The sequence below is a fragment of the Abramis brama genome, assembly GCF_963993115.1.
Source record: "Abramis brama genome assembly, chromosome: 11".
NCBI classification, from domain to species: Eukaryota; Metazoa; Chordata; class Actinopteri; order Cypriniformes; family Leuciscidae; genus Abramis; species Abramis brama.
The window spans coordinates 27,600,190-27,623,258 of NC_139973.1; the positions used below are offsets into that span (position 1 = coordinate 27,600,190).

General features: G+C 37.6%; 1 protein-coding gene across 1 annotated transcript in view; it reads right to left on the minus strand.

The window, feature by feature from the left end:
• The window catches only part of LOC311092568 (uncharacterized protein), a 327,768-nt gene that overhangs the window by 291,435 nt on the left and 13,264 nt on the right, over nucleotides 1-23,069 (minus strand). The window lies entirely within an intron of this gene.

Consider the following 23,069-nt stretch of genomic DNA (forward strand, 5'->3'; position numbering starts at 1 on the left):
CTCTTAGCAAATTTAAGCAAATGCTGAAATCTAAAATCACAATAAAATGACTGCACAACGTGAAATGCCAAGTGTAATTATTATTATTTAAAAGATCTTGAAGTCAACAACAACAACATACAATAATAACAGAAAAAGAGAGCCACTCAATAGTAAACCATTAATTTTTGTCTCATATTTACCACCGAGCTACTTTCAAATTTCACAAGCTTTTGGCTGGCTGGTAGCTGGTGCTATTTCCCATCTGTGCCTAGCTGTGACACTTTGCTCGTTGATGCCCGGAACATGTTCGTTATTTTGGAGCATTGCTGCCTCTTCCTCCATAATTTTTCGCCTTTTGAGTCTGACCTTCTCAGCGCCACCTTTCCCTTTTCTTTTTTGTCTTTCCATCATTTGGGGCTGTTTACACCTGGCCACTTCATGCGTTTTCTCAGATCGGAGAGCTATCTGATTTATCAAAACGATTCCATTTACACCTGGTCACATAAATGTGTTTTTGCAAAACGGATATAAATCCGATCTTCAATTCCCGCGCTATATGCAGATTTAATGGAGTGCACGTCACCAAAAGCAACAGATAGCCTATGAACTGCATTTTATTGATCATCAGCTAAAATTTCTAAATCAAAGACCGCAATAAGAGAGAGCGGCAACAGCCCTGGTAAGATCATTTTGTTTCTTTACTTTTAATGAAGATGATTGTGTTAAGCGTCTGCGACTTACTTTCACTTTGATTCACTTAGTTTGCACATTGGCTTGATGAATAGATGCTCTGCTGCGATCGGATTCAGATTCAAATCCGTCTTGAATGCGTTTCGGAGGGCATTTACACCTGTTTTTTTTTCACGATCGGATGGCTATCCGATCACAGAAAACGCATTAAGTGGCCAGGTGTAAACAGCCCACTCACTCATACACTGTCTGTTAACGTTAGACTTCCAAAACGTTACGAGAAAAAAAAAAAAGAGATGTTCAATTACGTCATAGGCCGACAGGCTATGCCATTTGGGGAGGGGCTGCTCACTGATCCCCCCAATATTTTTGAAAATCCTAGACATGGTTGGACCTGCCCTTCGTTAGTGCTTTCTGATTAGCCTGTGTTTCTATTGAAATAAGAGGCTGCTGCGGCCCGCCGTGTGGGTTGAGCAGAGAGGCTTCACAGTTTGACCGGAGGGTGTTGCTAAGAACTTGCAATGTATATTATCAGACCCTCGCGGCCTCAAAACACTACCGGCCCACCGGGAAAAGTCCAGACACTCCCGATTGCCACTCAGGCATGCAAGAGGATTTTACCCCCACTGCCTGGCTAGGGCCAATTTAGCCTGAGATGTGGATGAGATTCTCTGGCCTGACCCAGACTAGAGATGGGATGCTGAGGCGGAACAATTTTTATTTTATTTTTGGTGTGTGTTGTACTGTGTAGTAAATTAATGAATAAAAATGTGCCAATGTATCCATTGGTTGTGTCTTTTGTGTTTATCATGTGAAAAGGTTTGTGAGGGGGGGAAACCACAAGCAACATAACTTACCAGTTTTGGAAATGTTTTGAATTTATTGCACCAATGTCTAAGACTATGTTGTAGTGTGGTTCGTGAGGGCTTGTGTGTGATGTCTAAGGGCAAAGTTGGGTTTTTCAGCAAGAGTGAATGGTTTTGAGTGTAGAGCTTCATTTTGACCTAAAAAATAGGATGTTTGGGGAATTGGGTGAGACGTTATGGATTTGTGTTTACTGTTTTGAGAATACGAGGCATAGTTTCAAGAAATATGTTTCGAGAAAAAAAAATCAAGAAATGCTGTAATATGAGGAGAGTTCTCCGCATGAAAGAACCGTGACTGCAGATCAACGTGCTACTGCATTTCTCTCCGATTTGGTAGGAAATTAAATTAAATTAAATTTTAACTGTGACAAGATGATTGACAGGTCAGTTTACGTGTCAGGATGCATGTAATTAAGCGAATTACAGTTTTTCTCGATTGTTTACACACATTTTCTGGTACTTGAGACACAATGACCACAACATGTAACTCATTCACCAACCCCCTGAACCAATTCTGCTAAACTACAAGCACAATTCCTGCTTTACACTCAAATTGCAGTTCTAAAACACACTTTTTTCAAAACACTACACACAATTCTCTGCTTTTGGCACAATTTTCATGCAGAAAATCTCGTTTTCACAAGGAACACACTGCCATTCAAATATGCACACTGACTCATCACATGGGCAAACACCCGTCACACAGTTTTACAATTAGCAATCAGAGCTTTAGCATAAAAGGGCAACAGGTGAGCTCTTCAATGGAGCAATGGATGCCAACATTGGATTTTTTTATTTTTTTACTGTAACTGTATACAGTAAATTCTTCTGTTGTTTTGTATGTAGAACACTGTATGAACAACTTTGTGTTGGTTGGGATGGACACTGTGTACATTGTTTTTGTGGGAAAAATAAAATATATTTGTTACCGTGTATTTGTGTGTTCTGAGTATAAAAACAATATTCTCAAATATTTTACAACACACTTATGTATGTACTGTCTGTAGAAAGTGTAACACTGAACAAAAAAAGGCCTAAGTCATTATAATGAATGGAGAAGAAGTGTTTTCCATTCATCATAGTGTTTTACATTGAGCACATCATTGTTCAACTGGTTCTTATAAATGTCTATTCATATGATGGTTTGTGTGTGTCATTTGAAAACAAAATACCATTTTGAGAAGAAATAACATTGTTTTGAATGTAAAGTTTCCTTTTGCAGGAGAATTGAGGGGTTTTGCCCATTGTGTGTGTTTTTTTGGATTTGTGTGTAGAGTTCTGAGAATATGAGGCATGCTTTCAGAAAATGTGTGTAAACAATCGAGAAAAACGGGACTCGTACTTTATTAAAATAAAACAAAACAAACAAAAGTCGCGCACAACGCGCATTCACCGTGGCAACCGCGACGGCACAAAACAGTTAAAAAATGAGAGCTCGGATCCACCGGTTTTCTTTCTCTGCATCCAATTTACCCAATAATACTGCAATAAGACACATACAGGTGTTCGTCATTTGCACTTGACCTACTTACGTCCCGCTCATCTCGTTTCTCTCCCGTTACAGACCGCGCTGCACCCCCCTCGCCACAAAAAGCATTTCATTAAACGCAACATTTATAATTAAAGCTGCAAGCAGCATTTATCGGGGTTCAAGCTATTAAGGCCTTTAAGGGTTTTTAAGCACAAAAGCATCAAAAGTTATCAGGTTTTATTTAGCAAGCATGTAACCACTGACATAATAGATGGAAAAGACCATTTACAGCCAATACAGGCAATGTACCATAGGAAATATATGGTTTTAAAGCTTTTTAACAGTTATAGCGCCACCTATAGTCCGATCTCCATAAAATTTGGCATGCTTGTTAATGATGTTATGTCACATATGCTCACCAATTTTTGTGAGGTTCTGAGTTTTCATTTAGGATTTATAGGCTTTTTAGTGTATTTTGCTACGCCCATTTTATAAATGACCCTATTACAGCCATCCAAATGCAAAAGTTCAACTTTTTTTTGATAGTTTTTGATCTAGAGAGTCCAGAGAATTGTCCTAGACTGGTCTGGTTCCAATCGTGCGAAAAACCTAGGACTAGTTCGCAAAAGTAGGTTTTTAACATGTTTGCGAATATTTAATGAACGGTTTGATTGACAGCAATGGTCCTTGAGGCAAAGTTGTTCAGGATGAGGAGATCTATCAAATGATATGCATATTGTGTGGATATTTGTAACACCACGTGATTACAGAGCTGTAAAACTCGTTAGCGCCAACTAGTGGCCGATTTCTTTCAAAATTGTTACAGACCTCTATGGCCTTGAGTCGAACATGCCCATCGAGTTTCGTTCCGATCGGCCTCCGTTAACCTTGTCTAATAGGTGCTCAAACTTCATTGGCCGATGGCGGCCATGTTTTTCGAGATACGCCAATGTCCTCATACACATACATGGCACCTTGGACCAAGACACTGCATGCCAATTTTCAAGTCAATCGGACTAATGGTCAGGTGGTTATAGCTTGTTTTATGTTTTTTTCATGTTATAGCGCCACCATGTGGCCAATTGCCGCGGTTTTTTTACTGTGACCTCAGATTGACCTCTTACACATGTGTACCAAGTTTGGTGAAGATACCTCATTTATTTCTGGAGTTATAGCCATTTTAGTAAAATAGGCCCCTCCCACAACGTACGTTTTGGCGCCCCTTACCGTCCGTGAGTCGAAATTTCAACTTTTTTTCGATAGTTTTTGATAAACAGACTCTAGAGAACATTTCTGCACTGGTTTGGTTCCGATCGGGCGAAAAACCTAGGACTAGTTCGCAAAAGTATGTTTTTGACAAAATTCAAAATGGCGGAAAATCTATCATGGCGGAAATGAAATCGGAGATATACGTTTTGTTCGTCAGGCATCCAGCTTTCCAATGATATAACACACTTGAGTCTACGTCATACGGTCTAGTAGTTATGAGCAGTTTCGCGCTTTTGGTTGCTATAGCGCCACCTATGGGCCAATCGGGGTCATACTTTGATAGGTTCTCCCCAAATTGAGGACTACCATTTGGACAAGTTTCAAGGTTCCAGCTCTTACGGTTTGGTCTGCACGATGCGTTTTAGGGGAAAATAATAATAATAATAATAATAATTAAAGCTGCAAGCAGCATTTATCGGGGTTCAAGCAGTTAAGGCCTTTAAGGCATTTAAGCACAAAAGCATCAAAAGTTATTAAGATTTATTTAGGAAGCATGTAACCACTGACATAATAGATGGAAAAGACCATTTACAGCCAATACAGGCAATTTGCCATGGGATATATATGGTTTTAAAGCTTTTTAACAGTTATAGCGCCACCTATGGTCCGATCTCCATAAAATTGTTTACTGTGACCTCAAATTGAACCCATACACATGTGTACTGAGTTTGGTGAAGATATCTCATTTACTTCTTGAGTTATAGCCATTTGAGTAAAATAGGCTCCTCCCACAACGATTTGCCACATTCTAGAATTATTTAATATGATTCTAGCATGATTTACTATCATATACCATGTTCCAGAATGATTTATTAGGATTCTAGCATGATTTACCTTGATACACCTCATTTCAGTATTATTTACTATGATTTACAATGTTTCTAGCATGATTAACCACATTACTAGCAATTATGTGAAGTGTCAGTGCAAATGAGGTGATGAACACTGACAAAATATTATTGTGTTATAATAGTTAGTTATATACGTGATTTTTGTGTGTGTGTCCAAGTATGAATGCAAAAGCACATGTAAAATATTTCATTATTAAGTAGAATGGCCAGCAGAGGGCACTAGAAGACCACTTATTGGCTCACTTTCACTTTAAACCAGTTTTCTGCACTAAAGCAAACCAGTTTTTCCATGTTAACTCAATGCATGCTTACACACACACACACACACACACACACACACACACACACAGCATAGTTAACCATGATTTACCATGATATACCACGTTCTAGTATTATTTACCAGGAGATAAACGACAATCTAGTATTATTTACTTTGATTTACCATGTTTCTAGCCTGATTTATCACATTACTAGCAATTATTTGAAGTGTCAGTGCAAATAAAGTGATTAACACTGACAAAATATGATTGTGTTATAATGGTTATTGCTATATAAGTGATTTTTTTAGTGTGTATTCAAGTATGAATGCAAGCACATGTTGAAATATTTCATTAATAAGTAGAATGGCCTGCAGAGGGCAGTAGAAGACCACTTATTGGCTCACTTTCACTTTAAACCAGTTTTCTGCACTAAAGCAAACCAGTTTATCCATGTTAACTCAATGCATGCTTACACACACACACACACACACACACACACACACACACAGCATAGTTAACCATGATTTACCACATTACTAGCAATTATTTGAAGTGTCAGTGCAAATAAAGTGATTAACACTGACAAAATATGATTGTGTTATAATAGTTATTGCTATATAAGTGATTTTTAGTGTGTATTCAAGTATAAATGCAAGCACATGTGGAAAAATTTAATTAATAAGTAGAATGGCCAGCAGAGGGCAGTAGAAGACCACTTATTGGCTCACTTTCACTTTAAACCTCATGATTTTGACCAGTTTTCTGCACTAAAGCAAACCAGTGTTTCCATGTTAACTCAATAATGCATACTTGCTACATATGCTACACACAATAATGCTACACACACACACACACACACACACACACACACACACACACACACAAATGTTTCAGTGATATTGGTGTCACATTCACCTTCATCACATTCACCTTCTGTCTTCATCACATTCACCATCTGTCGTCATCACCTGCACCTGCTCCTCATCACCCTCCTCATCATCACCTGCTCCTCATCATCATAACCGTCACCTGTTGTCCTTGTCTTGATCTGTGTATTTAAGTTCCCCTCTCATCCATTATCATTGTCGGTTATTGTTTGTGCACTAGCACTCTGTTATGTTTGTTTTCATGTTGGAAAATAAAACCTTTGTTATATTTGTACCACACACACACACACACACACACACACACACACCATCATTTATCATGATTTACCATGGCTGATACCAATACCAATATGAGAAAATGACTATTTTAAACAGCAGGGGGCAGTAAAATACCACTTATTGGCTTAACATGCCATTAATTCATAGCATTTTCACCTTTTTAACTGTTATAGAGGCAAATTTTGTCCGATCTGTCTGAAAATTTGCATGCTTGTTCAGGGTGATATTTCACACGTTCTGACTTGTTTTTAAGAAGGTCTGAGCATTGATTAAAGATATATAGGCTTTCGGGGACACTTGGTAAAGGCCAGATTTTGAAGTGAACCTATTATAGCTATCCAAATGAAGTAGTTCAACTTTCTGACAATTATTGATCTAGTGAGTCCAGAGAATTGTATTGCACTAGTTTTGAACATTATGATATGAAAATTATATGATCAGAGATGGAAAAGACCATTTACAGCCAATACAGGCAGTTTACCATAGGAAATATATGATTTTAAAGCTTTTTAACAGTTATAGCGCCACCTATCGTCCGATCTCCATAGAATTTTTCATGCTTGTTAATGATGTTATGTCACATATGCTGACCAATTTTTGTGAAGTTCTGAGTTTTTATTTAGGATTTATAGGCTTTTTAATGTATTTTGACACGCCCATTTTATAAATTACCCTATTACAGCCATCCAAATGCAAAAGTTCAACTTTTTTTTGATAATTATTGATCTAGAGAGTCCAGAGAATTGTCCTAGACTGGTCTGGTTCCGATCGGGCAAAAAACCTAGGACTAGTTCGCAAAAGTAGGTTTTTAACATATTCATGAATATTTAATGAACTGTTTGATTGACAGCAATGGTTCTAGAGGCAAAGTTGTTCAGCATGAGCAGATCTATCATATGATATGCATTTTGTGACGATAAGTGTAACACCACGTGATTACAGAGCCATAAAACTCGTTAGCGCCAACTAGTGGCCGATTTCTTTCAAAATTCTTACAGACCTCTAGGGGCTTGAGCCGAACATGCCCACTGAGTTTTGTTCCGATCGGCCTCCGTTAACCTTGTCTAATAGGTGCTCAAACTTCATTGGCCGATAGCGGCCATGTTTTTTGAGATACGTCAATGTCCTCATAGGCATACATGGCACCTTGGACCAAGACACTGCATACCAATTTTCAAGTCAATCGGACAAACGGTCAGGTGGTTATAGCCATTTTCATGTTTTTTTCAAGTTATAGCGCCACCTACTGTTCAATCGTCGCGATTTTTTTACTGTGACCTCAAATTGATCTATTACACATGTGTACCGAGTTTGGTGAAGATACCTCATTTATTTCTCGAGTTATAGCCGTTTTAGTAAAATAGGCTCCTCCCACAACGTACGTTTTGGCGCCCCGTAGCGACCGTGAATCGAAATTTCAACTTTTTTTCGATAATTATTTATACTCAGACTCCAGAGAACATTTCTGCACTGGTTTGGTTCCAATCGGACGAAAAACCTAGGACTAGTTCGCAAAAGTAGGTTTTTGAGAAAATTCAAAATGGCGGAAAATTTTCCCAGGCGGAAATGAAATCGGAGATATACGTTTTGACCGTCTTGAGCCAAGGATTACAGTGATATAAGACACTTGATTCTATGACAAACCGTCTAGGAGTTATGGCTGATTTCATACTTTTGCTTGCTATAGCGCCACCTATTGACCAATCGGGGTCATACTTTGATAGGTTCTCCCCAAATTGAGGACTACCATTTGGCTGAGTTTCAAGTCTACAGCATTTACGGTTTGGGCTGCACGATGCGTTTTAGGGGAAAATAATAATAATAATTAAAGCTGCAAGCAGCATTTATCGGGGTTCAAGCAGTTAAGGCCGTTAAGGACTAAGCACAAAAGCATCAAAAGTTACAAAGTTATATTTAGCAAGCTTGTAACCACTGACATCATAGATGGAAAAGACAATGTTCTAGCATGATTTACCATGATATACCACGTTCTAGAATGATTTACCAGGATTCTAGCATGATTTACCTTGATACACCACATTCTAGTATTATTTACTATGATTTACCATGTTTCCAGCGTGATTTACCATGATTTACCACATTACTAGCAATTATGTGAAGTGTCAGTGCAAATGAAGTGATAAACACTGATATGATTGTGTTATAATAGTTATTGTTATATAAGTGATTTTTAAGTGTCTAAATATGAATGATGCAAAATCACATGTGAAAAGACTTCATTAATAAGTAGAATGGCCAGCAGAGGGCAGTAGAAGACCACTTATTGGCTCAGTTTCACTTTAAACTTCATGATTTTAACCAGTTTTCTGCACTAAAGCAAACCAGTTTTTCCATGTTAACTCAATAATGCATGCTTACACACACACACACACACACACACACACACACACACACACACACACACAAACATACACACACAAATACAAATTTGTTTTTGGGATATGTTATTGAGAAAGTATATTTATTTGTCTATAGGCATTTCTTTGTGATCTAATAATATAAAACTATATTACCAGTATAGGGCTGTAACGATTCCTCGATTAAAGGGGTCATATAGGCCTACTGGTACATGCACTTTTACAAGTTGATTGTACTGAAATGTGCGTTGGCAGTGCCTGCACACAACCATCATAAAATGATAAAAATCCATCCAGTGTTTTTTTTTTAAATCTCCTTATATGTTCTACACTTTCTGAAATCAAGCCGTTTGATTTTGTGACGTCACAAAATCGACGCCCCTCCCACGGTTGTGATTGACAGCAGCGTTTCAACACAGACCGTGAGTGAGCTGTCTATCATCATAGTGCATTGATATGCTGGAGAAGAATGGCGTCTAAGTCATTTTGATGTTTTGATGTAATATTCCCAAAGCATTGACGCAGGGATTCCCCACGATCAACGTCCATGCTTTCATGTTTGCGCAAATCATTTCACACCAGACAGCTTTACAAAGGAGGGTCAGTAAAACTGGTTTTGCTAAGAAGCTGCTCCTGAAAATAGGATTGGTACCAACTATTCGTGTTCCTGCTGTACCTCCAGAAGAAGAAGTGAGTGTAACGTTTTATTAACCTTTATATTAATCTTCATTAGCCTAGAAATCTAGACGCACCCTAGCGGCAGCAAAATGTATTTTGCAGCCAGGTGGGTCTAGCAACTCTCAATAGACCTTCTAGCTGCAAAAACCTAAATTGGGTCAGGCCAATCACGTCGCTTATAGAGTAGGCGGGGCGGGCTTAACATATGACGACAGAGTTTCGACGGTTACCTGCCTGCGACTTGAAAACAAAGAATGACGGCTGCTGGAGAACAGTCTTTCGAATCGGCTTTGTCCGCGACTCTGGAGGACTTGGAGTTAAGTTTTTCTTTAAGAAAAGAGCAAAGAACATTCTTTAAAAAAGGAAGATGTGTTCGTCGTTTTGCCGGCCAGATATGGCAAAAGTTGAATGAATCTATCAACTAGCTCCGCTGTTGGGAAAACGCTCTGGTTGGTTGAAGCGCTGTCCTATTGCGTGCAGAGGGAATTTGAAAGACAGCCGTTTATCCCGCCCCTCGGAGTGAGCGTGTCTATGGTGAGTTGCCAGACTAAACATCTTGATGTAGTCTGGCTTGCCAGGCTAAATCTTTATATTAATCTTTGCAAATCGCTTGCTGCACGCTTCACGGTGAATGCGGCTGTTTACACTCAGAGTACATTACGACATGTTTTCTATGTACGACGTTCTCAATATAATTCATAATCCCACGTTAATGAACAGCGCGTTATGGTTATTGTGTTAGAAACGGTGTCAAACAGAACAGAGGGGCGGGGTGAGCAAAGCTCATTATCATTTAAAGACACATGCACTTAAATGGCGTGCTGAAAACAGAGCTGTTTTTAACCAGGTAAAATGAGTGTTATCTTACAATACTAATGAGAATTTTTAATTGAAGTATATTACAAACTTTTAATTTAGACCCTAAAGAATCATATTAGCTTGTACAAAAATGGCATTATATGACCCCTTTAAAGTCAAGTACTTTTTTTTAAAATCCTAGATTGCAATTTACCGGAAGTGGTGCATTCCACAAACGAGAATCCATCAACCGCAGAATTACACAGTTTTCTAAGACAACGCGATGTATTTAAAACCATTTACACAGTCATTATATAGCATAGTGCTATTGTGAAATCACAAAGGCTGTGATTCAGTTAAATAAATATATCCTCTGTTTTTTTGTTTGTTTGTTTTTTCACAGAGAAGATGCTTTAATTACATGAGTGCAGAGTACATGTTAAAATTACCTCAGCTCCGTCCACAGTAAACGCTGCTCCAAGCAAACTCAGTCTCTGCAGTGCTGTTTGTTTACGTTTCCAATAACGTGCATTTGGGAACGCAAGTCAGACGCAGTTTGTGTTTCATAGTTGTACTGTTATTATTTATATTTGTGGAGCGCGTCTCGGGATTCTCAAACTGCTTCTCGGTTTCTCAAATTGCTGTTCATCTCGGTTTCAAAATAAAAGTTTAAACATCGCGATTTCAAAATAAAAGTTTAAACTCTCACTCTGAGTTTGCATGTTTTGATGTGCACATGTTCTTGTTCAAGAAATTACAGTGGCTGTAGCATTTCTATCGTACAGAAGTGGCCAAATATTAAAGGTTAAGTTGACATTTGAATTTAATGTTGTTTGGCCAATAAACAAGGATTTGATAATGCCTTAGTGTAACAACAACCAGGCCGCTGGTGCCCTCTGCAGGCATTTGTTATTCATGTACATAAGTTACGTTTATATTAGTTTATATAATTTATTTTACATGGGTATATTTTAACAGTGTTGTTCAATAAAACCCATATAATTACTTACTTTGATACTTTACTTGAACCAATCATTATTGCTTGTTATTATATATTTGTATTTTAAGTCATTTTAAAGGCTGTTGTTAACTTGAATCTATTTTTTACCACATTTTTTTATCCGATTACTTGAATAGAATACTCGATTACTAAAATAATCGATAGCTACAGCCCTATCATAATAAAAAAGCTTTTTAAAGCATTTGTTTGTTTCCCAATACTGAAAGCTAATGAAAAGATCATATGTAATCTTGCTGCTCCCTCAAGTGGACAAAAGTGGTATTATAGCTTACATTTTACAATTGAAGTGTTTGAATGAATGAGTGAATGAATGGGAATTTGGTTTTTCACTTATATCTCGGTAACCAGAACGCGAAAAATTCTGAAACTCAGAGCATAGATAGTGCTCGAGGAGCCCTGTTGAATGAGACTATCATTCAGGCCCGCGACAACACGTTTCGATCAAGAGCCTGGAGAGGACCTTACCATCAAAATTTGAGCGCGCAACGACTTTCCGTTTTCGAGTTATGAGTGAATTTGTATTCGGGGACGTGGCGTAAATGCCGTTTTACTTTCGGTTTCAGTATTCACTTGTGACTCAGTTGTCAATAGTAATACAACAATAGATTAATTTTGACAAAATGTGATTGTAAATGTTAAAATAATGATTTTATAAAGTCTAAATATGAATTATAGAACAATATTAGGGAGTAGTATGATGAAATGACAGCAGGGGGCAGTAAAATACCACTTATTGGCTTAATATGCTATGTTATTCATATTCACCTTTTTTATTAACTGTTATAGAGGCAAATTTTGTCCGATCTGTCTTTTTCATGCTTGTTCTGACTTGTTTTTAAGGTCTGATCATTCATATTAGAGATATAGGCTTTTGTGGACACTTGGTCAAGGCTACATTTTGAAGTGACCCTATTATTAATTATTAATTATTAATCCAAATGAAGAAGTTATAATTTTTCTGATAATTATTGAGTACAGATAATTGCACTGCACTGGTTTTGAACATTATTATATGAACATTATATGAGCACAGATGGAAAACACCATTTACAGCCAATACAGGCAATTTACCATAGGAAATATATGGTTTTAAAGCATTTTAACAGTTATAGCGCCACCTATGGTCCGATCTCCATAAAAATGTCCATGCTTCTTTAGCATGTTATGTCACATATGCTCATTAATTTTTGTGAAATTCTGACTTTTTATTTAGGATTTATAGACGTTTGAGTGTATTAGGACATGCCTATTTTCTAAATGACCCTCTTATAGCCAACCAAAAGCAAAATTTCAACTTCTTTTTGATAATTATTGATCTAGAGAGTCCAGAGAATTGTCCTAGAATGGTCTGGTTCTGATCGGGCGAAAAACCAGGGACTAGTTCGCAAAAGTAGGTTTTTAACATAATTCCGAATATTTAATGAATGGTTTGATTGACAGCAATGGTTCTTGAGGCAAAGTTGTTCTCCATGAGGAGATCTATCAAATGATATGCATATTGTGTGGATGAGTGTAACACCACGTGATTACAGAGTCATAAAACTCGTTAGCGCCAACTAGTGGCCGATTTCTTTCAAAATTCTTACAGACCTCTAGAACCATGAGTTGAACATGCCCATCGAGTTTCGTTTCGATCGGTCTCCGTTAACCTTGTCTAATAGGTGCTCAACTTCATTGGCCAATGGCGGCCATGTTTTTCAAGAAACGCCAATGTCCTCATAGATTTACATGGCACCTTGGACCAAGAGACTGCATACCAATTTTCAAGTCAATCGGACTAACGGTCAGGTGGTTATAGCCCTTTTCATGTTTTTTTCATGTTATAGCGCCATCTAGTGTTCAATCGTCGCGATTTTTTTACTGTGACCCCAGATTGAGCTCATACATATGTGTACCGAGTTTGGTGAAAATATCTCATTGCGTTCCCGAGTTATAGCCATTTTAGTAAAATTAGCTCCGCCTCCTGCGAACGTTTTGACACCTCATAGCAACCATGTATCGAAATTTCAACTTTTTTTCGATAATTATTGATATTCAGACTCCAGAGAACATTTCTGCACTGGTTTGGTTCCGATCGGGCGAAAAACCAGGGACTAGTTTGCAAAAGTAGGTTTTGAACAAAATCCAATATGGCGGAAAAATTTGCATACCGGAAATGAAATACCTCCTATATTTTTTGTTCGGCTTGAGCCAAGGATTCCAATGATGTATGACACTTGAAGCTGGGACAAATGGTTATTGAGATATGAGCAAAATAGTGGATTTTTTTTGTTTTTTGCGCTATAGCGCCACCTATAGGCCAATCGGGCTCATACTTTGATAACCTCTCCTCGATTTTTGTACTACCTTGTGGCCAAGTTTCAAGTCTCTAGCACTTACGGTTTGGGCTGCACGATGCGTTTTAGCGGAGAAGAATAATAATAATAATAATAATTAAAGCTGCAAGCAGCATTTATCGGGGTTCAAGCATTTAAGGCCTTTAAGCACATAAGCATTTAAGACATTACGTTTTATTTAACAAGCTTTTAACCACTGAAATTATAGATGGAAAAATCCATTTACAGCCAATATAGGCAATTTACCATAGGAAATATGTAGTTTTAAAACTTTTTGCCAGTTATAGCGCCACCTATGGTCCGATCTACATGAAATTTTGCATGCTTGTTTAGAATGTTATGGCACATATGCTCACCCATTTTCGTGAAGTTCTGAGTTTTCGTTTAGGATTTATAGGCTTCTGAGTGCATTTTGCCACGCCCATTTTCTTTATGACCCAATTATACCCATGCGAAAAATGCAAAAGTTCAACTTTTTTTCGATAATTATTGATCTAGAGAGTCCAGAGAATTGTCCTAGACTGGTCTGGTTCTGATCGGGCGAAAAACCAGGGACTAGTTCGCAAAAGTAGGTTTTTAACATATTCATGAATATTTAATGAACAGTTTGATTGACAGTGATGGTTCTTGAGGCAAAGTTGTTCAGCATGAGCAGATCTATCAGATGATATGCATTTTGTGATGATAAGTGTAACACCACGTGATTACAGAGCCTTAAAACTCGTTAGCGCCAACTAGTGGCCGATTTCTTTCAAAATTCTTACAGACCTCTAGGGGCTTGAGCCGAACATGCCCATCGAGTTTCGCTCCGATCGGACGTCGTTAACGGTGCTCAAACCTCATTGGCCAATGGCGGCCATGTTTTTTGAGATACGCCAATATCCTTTTAGACATACATGGCCCCTTGGGCCAAGACACTGCATACCAAATTTCAAGTCATTCGGAAAAACGGTCAGTTGTCTATATGTTTTTATTTGTTTTATAGCGCCACCATGTGGCCAATCGACGCAATTTTTTTACTGTGACCTCAGATTGACCTCTTACACATGTGTACCAAGTTTGGTGAAGTTTACTTAATTACTTCTTGAGTTATAGCCATTTTAGTAAAATAGGCTCCTCCCACAACGTTAATTTTGCACCCCCTAGCGACCATTAATCGAAATTTCAACTTTTTTTCGATAATTATTGATCTTCAGACTCCAGAGAACAATTCCGCACTGGTTTGGTTCCGATCGGGCGAAAAACCAGGGACTAGTTCGCAAAAGTAGGTTTTTGACAAAATTCAAAATGGCGAAAAATCTATCATGGCGGAAATGAAATCGGAGATATACGTTTTTTTCTTCAGAAGCTCTGGATTTCAATGATATAAGACACTTGAAGCTACGCCTTACGGTCTGGGAGTTCTGAGCAGTTTTGCGCTTTTGATTGCTATAGCGCCACCTATGGGCCGATTGGGCTGAGTCCGTGTATCTGAGTAGCGAGCAATAGTACTACCATCTGGCAAAGTTTCAAGTCTCTAGGTCTTACGGTTTGGGCTGCACGATGCGTTTTATGGCGGAAAAATAATAATAATAAAAATCAGGACGATTACAATAGGGTTTCAGCACTTCGTGCTTGAACCCCTAAAAATCAGAGCAATTACAATAGGGTTTCAGCACTTCGTGCTTGAACCCCTAATAATTAAAGCTGCAAGCAGCATTTATCGGGGTTCAAGCTTTTAGGGTCTTTAAGCACATAAGGCAGTTTAGTGAGTTGTCTGAGTTTTCGTTTAGGATTTACAGGCTTTTGAGTGTTTTTTGCCATACCCATTTTCTAAATGATCCTATTATGGCTACCCAATGGGTAAAGTTTAAGTTTTTTATATAATTATTGTTCTAGAGAGTCCAGAGAATTGTACTGCACTGGTATATTTCCGATCGGGTGAAAAACATAGGACTAGTTCGCAAAAGTAGGTTTTTAACATAATCGCAAGTATTTAATGAACAAATTAATTGACAGCAGTAGTTTTTGAGGCAAAGTTGTTCAGTATGAGGAGATCTATTACAAAGCCGTAAAACCTGTTAGCGTCAACTAGTGGCTGATTTCTTTCAAAATTCTTACAGACCTCTAGGGCCACGAGTCGAAACATGCCCACCGAGTTTCGTTCCGATCGGCCTTCGTTAACCTTGTCTAAGAGGTGCACAAACTTTATTGGCCTAGAGCGGCATAGACATACATGGCACCTTGGACCAAGACACTGCATGCCAATTTTAAAGTCAATCGAACTAATGGTCAGGTGGTTATAGCCCTTTTCATGTTTTTGTGATGTTATGGCCTGATCTCCATTTTAAATAATTATTTTAAAGGTGCCGCAGAATGCATTGATATTTTTTAAATTGTTCTCTGATATCTCTGAAACAGAAATGTCTTCAACAGTCAAGTAGTGGATAAAATCACTAATGTTACTTTCTGCTTGCGGTAGGGGTTGTAATGGAAATATAACATTAGTTGGAACTGCCCCCTTCTTCAGTATCAAACGATGAGCGAAACCTGCTTGATATTGTCCCAGGTTAGAAAAACTGTCAGTGGTGAAATGGGCGAAACCTGCTTGATATTGTCCCAGGTTAGAAAAACTGTCAGTGGTGAAATGGGCAGAGCTTTGAATTAAAATGGTAAGGTATCCTGTTGTAAAAATCAACCATGCCTGTTGGCAGTTCTCTTTTGTGGGAAGGGAATGAAAAGTTCTGAAATCCGCAGCACAGCCTCGAACATAACATTTATATCCATGATCTGACATTTTCACTATTGTCCTTGCTTGCTTTTTCACAATACCTGCAGAACTTCTGATGATTCGGCTGTGCAGGTCCACGTTAACACTGCCTGGCCTAGAACATGGGCTGGTATATGCAAATTGGGGGGGTATAAATATGAATGATCCCGACTCCAACGTCACAGTCGGTGTTATGCTGTAATTCACTCATTTTTCAGCGGTCTTTTGCAAACAGGAGATTTACACATGAAGGAGGAAACAATGGTGTTTGAGGCTCACGGTATGTCAGTTCCATGTCCAGAACTCTTACCATTCAACTATGCCAAGATAAATACAGTTTTCAATTGTATGGCACCTTTAAAATAGTTGATTAGTAATATAATGCTTACTTGTAGTCTGAAATGGCTTTAACAAAAGAAGAAAAATATTCTTAGATGTCTGTTCATTCTAATCATGTACAAATAAAGTAGCACAGTAAGATTACATTTATTTGAATGCATTAGTGGGTGTGTGATTGCGCTGTGTGTGCAGCTTATCAATATTAAAAGTGAAGGTGTAGTTGATATCTTTGTTGATAATATCTGTAGTAATCAGAAAAAAACAATTAAGAAATAAAGAATTAAAATTACAAATAATATTCTGTTAAGATATGAGTTACAATAACATGATTTGCAATAGTAATAATATCAATACTATATGCACAATACACAAAGATTAGACTATCAGGTCTGTGTCTTTCAAAAACATTAGTATTGCAGCCAATGTGAGTCTGTGGGATTTATAAACAGACAAAATATGATTTGAAATGTTATTTTAATGATTTTATAAAGTTTAAACAATATTTCAAATGGAAACTAACTGGGAAATAATATTTTAGTAAGCAGAATGAAGCAATGAGTGGTCTTCTGGTGGTTAAAATGTAAATGAAAACAATAATACTTAAACAATAATACTTAATACACTAACCATGCTTCAACACACACATGCAAACACATTTGGTTGTAGATGTAGATATTTTAAATAAAAGATAGGTAACAAAATGATAATTGCAAATCTCCTCTGTATAACACCATTTTCAGATTTCAAATTAATCACTGAGAGGCAGAATTGTTCAAACTGAGAGCTCAGTACAAATGAAGTGATAAACTGACAAAACATGATTGTGTTATAATAGGTGATTTTCATGCAAGCAATTTTATATAGTCTAAAAATGTATGCAAAAGCACAGGTAACAATATTTTTATAAGTAGAATGTCCTGCAGAGGGCAGTAGAAGACCACTAATTGACTCACTTTCATTTGAAAGACTTCTTTATCCACCAGTAAAACAAAGCAGTTTCTCCATGTTCTTTCCATTAAGCATGCTTACACACACAGACACACACAGACACACACACACACACACACACACACACAAAGACAAATATGTTTTCAATGTTTTTGGGATGTTATTGTGAAAATATCTTTTAATGGTCTAACCATTTCACATATTTCTTTGTGATCTGTATTATCAGTCCATAATAATAATAATAAATAGCTTTAAGCATTTGCTTGTTGGCCAAAGCTGAAAGCTGATAAAAAGACTGCTGCTCCCTCTAGTTGAGTGGCCTAAATGGCGGACAAGGTTTTACTTTCGTTTTCTAAATGTAAAACAATTGTCAATAGTAACACTCCAATAGATGCATTTTGACAAAATGTGATTGTAAATGTTAAAATAATGATTTTATAAAGTCTAAATATAAATTATATAACAATATTAGAGAGTAGTATGATGAAAAGACAGCAGGGGGCAGTACAATACCACTTATTGGCTTAATATGCCATGTTATATCATTTTTACCTTTTTAACTGTTATAGAGGCAAATTTTGTCCGATCTGTCTGAAATTTTTCATGCTTGTTAAGAGTAACATGTTCTGACTAGATCTGAAAGATATTTAAAAGATATAGGCTTTTGGGGACACTTGGTCAAGGCTACATACCGGTATTGAAGTGACCCTATTATAGCCATCCAAATGAAGAAGTTATACTTTTTCTGATAATTATTGATCTAGGGAGTCCAGAGAATTGTACTGCACTAGATTTGAAGATTATGATTTGAAAATTATAAGATCATAAATGGAAAACACCATTTACAGCCAATACAGGCAATTTACCATAGAATACATATTGTTTTAAAGCTTTTTAACAGTTATAGCGCCACCTATGGTCCAATCTCCATAAAAATTCCCATGCTTCTTTAGCATGTTATGTCACATGTGCTCATCAATTTTTGTAAAGTTCTGAGTTTTTATTTATGATTTATAAATGTTTGAGTTTATTTTGACACGCCCATTTTCTAAATCATCATGTTATAGCCAAACAAAAGCAAAATTTCTACTTTTTTTCGATAATTATTGATCTAGAGAGTCCAGAGAATTGCCCTAGACTGGTCTGGTTCCGATCGGGCGAAAAACCTAGGACTAGTTCGCAAAAGTAGGTTTTTAACATGTTCACGAATATTTAATGAACGGTTTGATTGACAGCAATGGTTCTTGAGGCAAAGTTGTTCAGCATGAGTAGATCTATCACATGATATGCATAATGTGACTATAAGTGTAACACCACGTGATTACAGAGCCATAAAACTCGTTAGCGCCAACTAGTGGCCGATTTCTTTCAAAATTCTTACAGACCTCTATGGCCATGAGCCGAACATGCCCATCGAGTTTCGTTCCGATCAGCCTCCGTTAACCTTGTCTAATAGGTGCTCAAACTTCATTGGCCGATGGCGGCCATGTTTTTTGAGATACGTTAATGTCCTCATAGGCATACATGGCACCTTGGACCAAGACACTGCATACCAATTTTCAAGTCAATCGGACAAACGGTCAGGTGGTTATAGCCCTTTTCATGTTTTTTTCAAGTTATAGCGCCACCTACTGTTCAATCGTCGCGATTTTTTCACTGTGACCTCAAATTGAACTATTACACATGTGTACCGAGTTTGGTGAAGATAACTCATTTATTTCTCGAGTTATAGCCGTTTTAGTAAAATAGGCTCCTCCCACAACGTACGTTTTGGCACCCCCTAGCGTCTGTGAATCGAAATTTCAACGTTTTTTCGATAATTATTGATATTCAGACTCCAGAGAACATTTCTGCCCTGGTTTGGTTCCAATCAGACGAAAAACCTAGGACTAGTTCGCAAAAGTAGGTTTTTGAGAAAATTCAAAATGGCGGAAAATTTTCCCAGGCGGAAATGAAATCGGAGATATACGTTTTGACCGTCTTGAGCCAAGGATTACAGTGATATAAGACACTTGATTCTATGACAAACCGTCTAGGAGTTATGGCTGATTTCATACTTTTGCTTGCTATAGCGCCACCTATTGGCCAATCGGGGTCATACTTTGATAGGTTCTCCCCAAATTGAGGACTACCATCTGGCTGAGTTTCAAGTCTCCAGCATTTACGGTTTGGGCTGTACGATGCGTTTTAGGGGAAAATAATAATAATAATTAAAGCTGCAAGCAGCATTTATCGGGGTTCAAGCAGTTAAGGCCGTTAAGGACTAAGCACAAAAGCATCAAAAGTTACAAAGTTATATTTAGCAAGCTTGTAACCACTGACATCATAGATGGAAAAGACAATGTTCTAGCATGATTTACCATGATATACCACGTTCTAGAATGATTTACCAGGATTCTAGCATGATTTACCTTGATACACCACATTCTAGTATTATTTACTATGATTTACCATGTTTCCAGCGTGATTTACCATGATTTACCACATTACTAGCAATTATGTGAAGTGTCAGTGCAAATGAAGTGATAAACACTGATATGATTGTGTTATAATAGTTATTGTTATATAAGTGATTTTTAAGTGTCTAAATATGAATGATGCAAAATCACATGTGAAAAGACTTCATTAATAAGTAGAATGGCCAGCAGAGGGCAGTAGAAGACCACTTATTGGCTCAGTTTCACTTTAAACTTCATGATTTTAACCAGTTTTCTGCACTAAAGCAAACCAGTTTTTCCATGTTAACTCAATAATGCATGCTTACACACACACACACACACACACACACACACACACACACACACACACACAAACATACACACACAAATACAAATTTGTTTTTGGGATATGTTATTGAGAAAGTATATTTATTTGTCTATAGGCATTTCTTTGTGATCTAATAATATAAAACTATATTACCAGTATAGGGCTGTAACGATTCCTCGATTAAAGGGGTCATATAGGCCTACTGGTACATGCACTTTTACAAGTTGATTGTACTGAAATGTGCGTTGGCAGTGCCTGCACACAACCATCATAAAATGATAAAAATCCATCCAGTGTTTTTTTTTTAAATCTCCTTATATGTTCTACACTTTCTGAAATCAAGCCGTTTGATTTTGTGACGTCACAAAATCGACGCCCCTCCCACGGTTGTGATTGACAGCAGCGTTTCAACACAGACCGTGAGTGAGCTGTCTATCATCATAGTGCATTGATATGCTGGAGAAGAATGGCGTCTAAGTCATTTTGATGTTTTGATGTAATATTCCCAAAGCATTGACGCAGGGATTCCCCACGATCAACGTCCATGCTTTCATGTTTGCGCAAATCATTTCACACCAGACAGCTTTACAAAGGAGGGTCAGTAAAACTGGTTTTGCTAAGAAGCTGCTCCTGAAAATAGGATTGGTACCAACTATTCGTGTTCCTGCTGTACCTCCAGAAGAAGAAGTGAGTGTAACGTTTTATTAACCTTTATATTAATCTTCATTAGCCTAGAAATCTAGACGCACCCTAGCGGCAGCAAAATGTATTTTGCAGCCAGGTGGGTCTAGCAACTCTCAATAGACCTTCTAGCTGCAAAAACCTAAATTGGGTCAGGCCAATCACGTCGCTTATAGAGTAGGCGGGGCGGGCTTAACATATGACGACAGAGTTTCGACGGTTACCTGCCTGCGACTTGAAAACAAAGAATGACGGCTGCTGGAGAACAGTCTTTCGAATCGGCTTTGTCCGCGACTCTGGAGGACTTGGAGTTAAGTTTTTCTTTAAGAAAAGAGCAAAGAACATTCTTTAAAAAAGGAAGATGTGTTCGTCGTTTTGCCGGCCAGATATGGCAAAAGTTGAATGAATCTATCAACTAGCTCCGCTGTTGGGAAAACGCTCTGGTTGGTTGAAGCGCTGTCCTATTGCGTGCAGAGGGAATTTGAAAGACAGCCGTTTATCCCGCCCCTCGGAGTGAGCGTGTCTATGGTGAGTTGCCAGACTAAACATCTTGATGTAGTCTGGCTTGCCAGGCTAAATCTTTATATTAATCTTTGCAAATCGCTTGCTGCACGCTTCACGGTGAATGCGGCTGTTTACACTCAGAGTACATTACGACATGTTTTCTATGTACGACGTTCTCAATATAATTCATAATCCCACGTTAATGAACAGCGCGTTATGGTTATTGTGTTAGAAACGGTGTCAAACAGAACAGAGGGGCGGGGTGAGCAAAGCTCATTATCATTTAAAGACACATGCACTTAAATGGCGTGCTGAAAACAGAGCTGTTTTTAACCAGGTAAAATGAGTGTTATCTTACAATACTAATGAGAATTTTTAATTGAAGTATATTACAAACTTTTAATTTAGACCCTAAAGAATCATATTAGCTTGTACAAAAATGGCATTATATGACCCCTTTAAAGTCAAGTACTTTTTTTTAAAATCCTAGATTGCAATTTACCGGAAGTGGTGCATTCCACAAACGAGAATCCATCAACCGCAGAATTACACAGTTTTCTAAGACAACGCGATGTATTTAAAACCATTTACACAGTCATTATATAGCATAGTGCTATTGTGAAATCACAAAGGCTGTGATTCAGTTAAATAAATATATCCTCTGTTTTTTTGTTTGTTTGTTTTTTCACAGAGAAGATGCTTTAATTACATGAGTGCAGAGTACATGTTAAAATTACCTCAGCTCCGTCCACAGTAAACGCTGCTCCAAGCAAACTCAGTCTCTGCAGTGCTGTTTGTTTACGTTTCCAATAACGTGCATTTGGGAACGCAAGTCAGACGCAGTTTGTGTTTCATAGTTGTACTGTTATTATTTATATTTGTGGAGCGCGTCTCGGGATTCTCAAACTGCTTCTCGGTTTCTCAAATTGCTGTTCATCTCGGTTTCAAAATAAAAGTTTAAACATCGCGATTTCAAAATAAAAGTTTAAACTCTCACTCTGAGTTTGCATGTTTTGATGTGCACATGTTCTTGTTCAAGAAATTACAGTGGCTGTAGCATTTCTATCGTACAGAAGTGGCCAAATATTAAAGGTTAAGTTGACATTTGAATTTAATGTTGTTTGGCCAATAAACAAGGATTTGATAATGCCTTAGTGTAACAACAACCAGGCCGCTGGTGCCCTCTGCAGGCATTTGTTATTCATGTACATAAGTTACGTTTATATTAGTTTATATAATTTATTTTACATGGGTATATTTTAACAGTGTTGTTCAATAAAACCCATATAATTACTTACTTTGATACTTTACTTGAA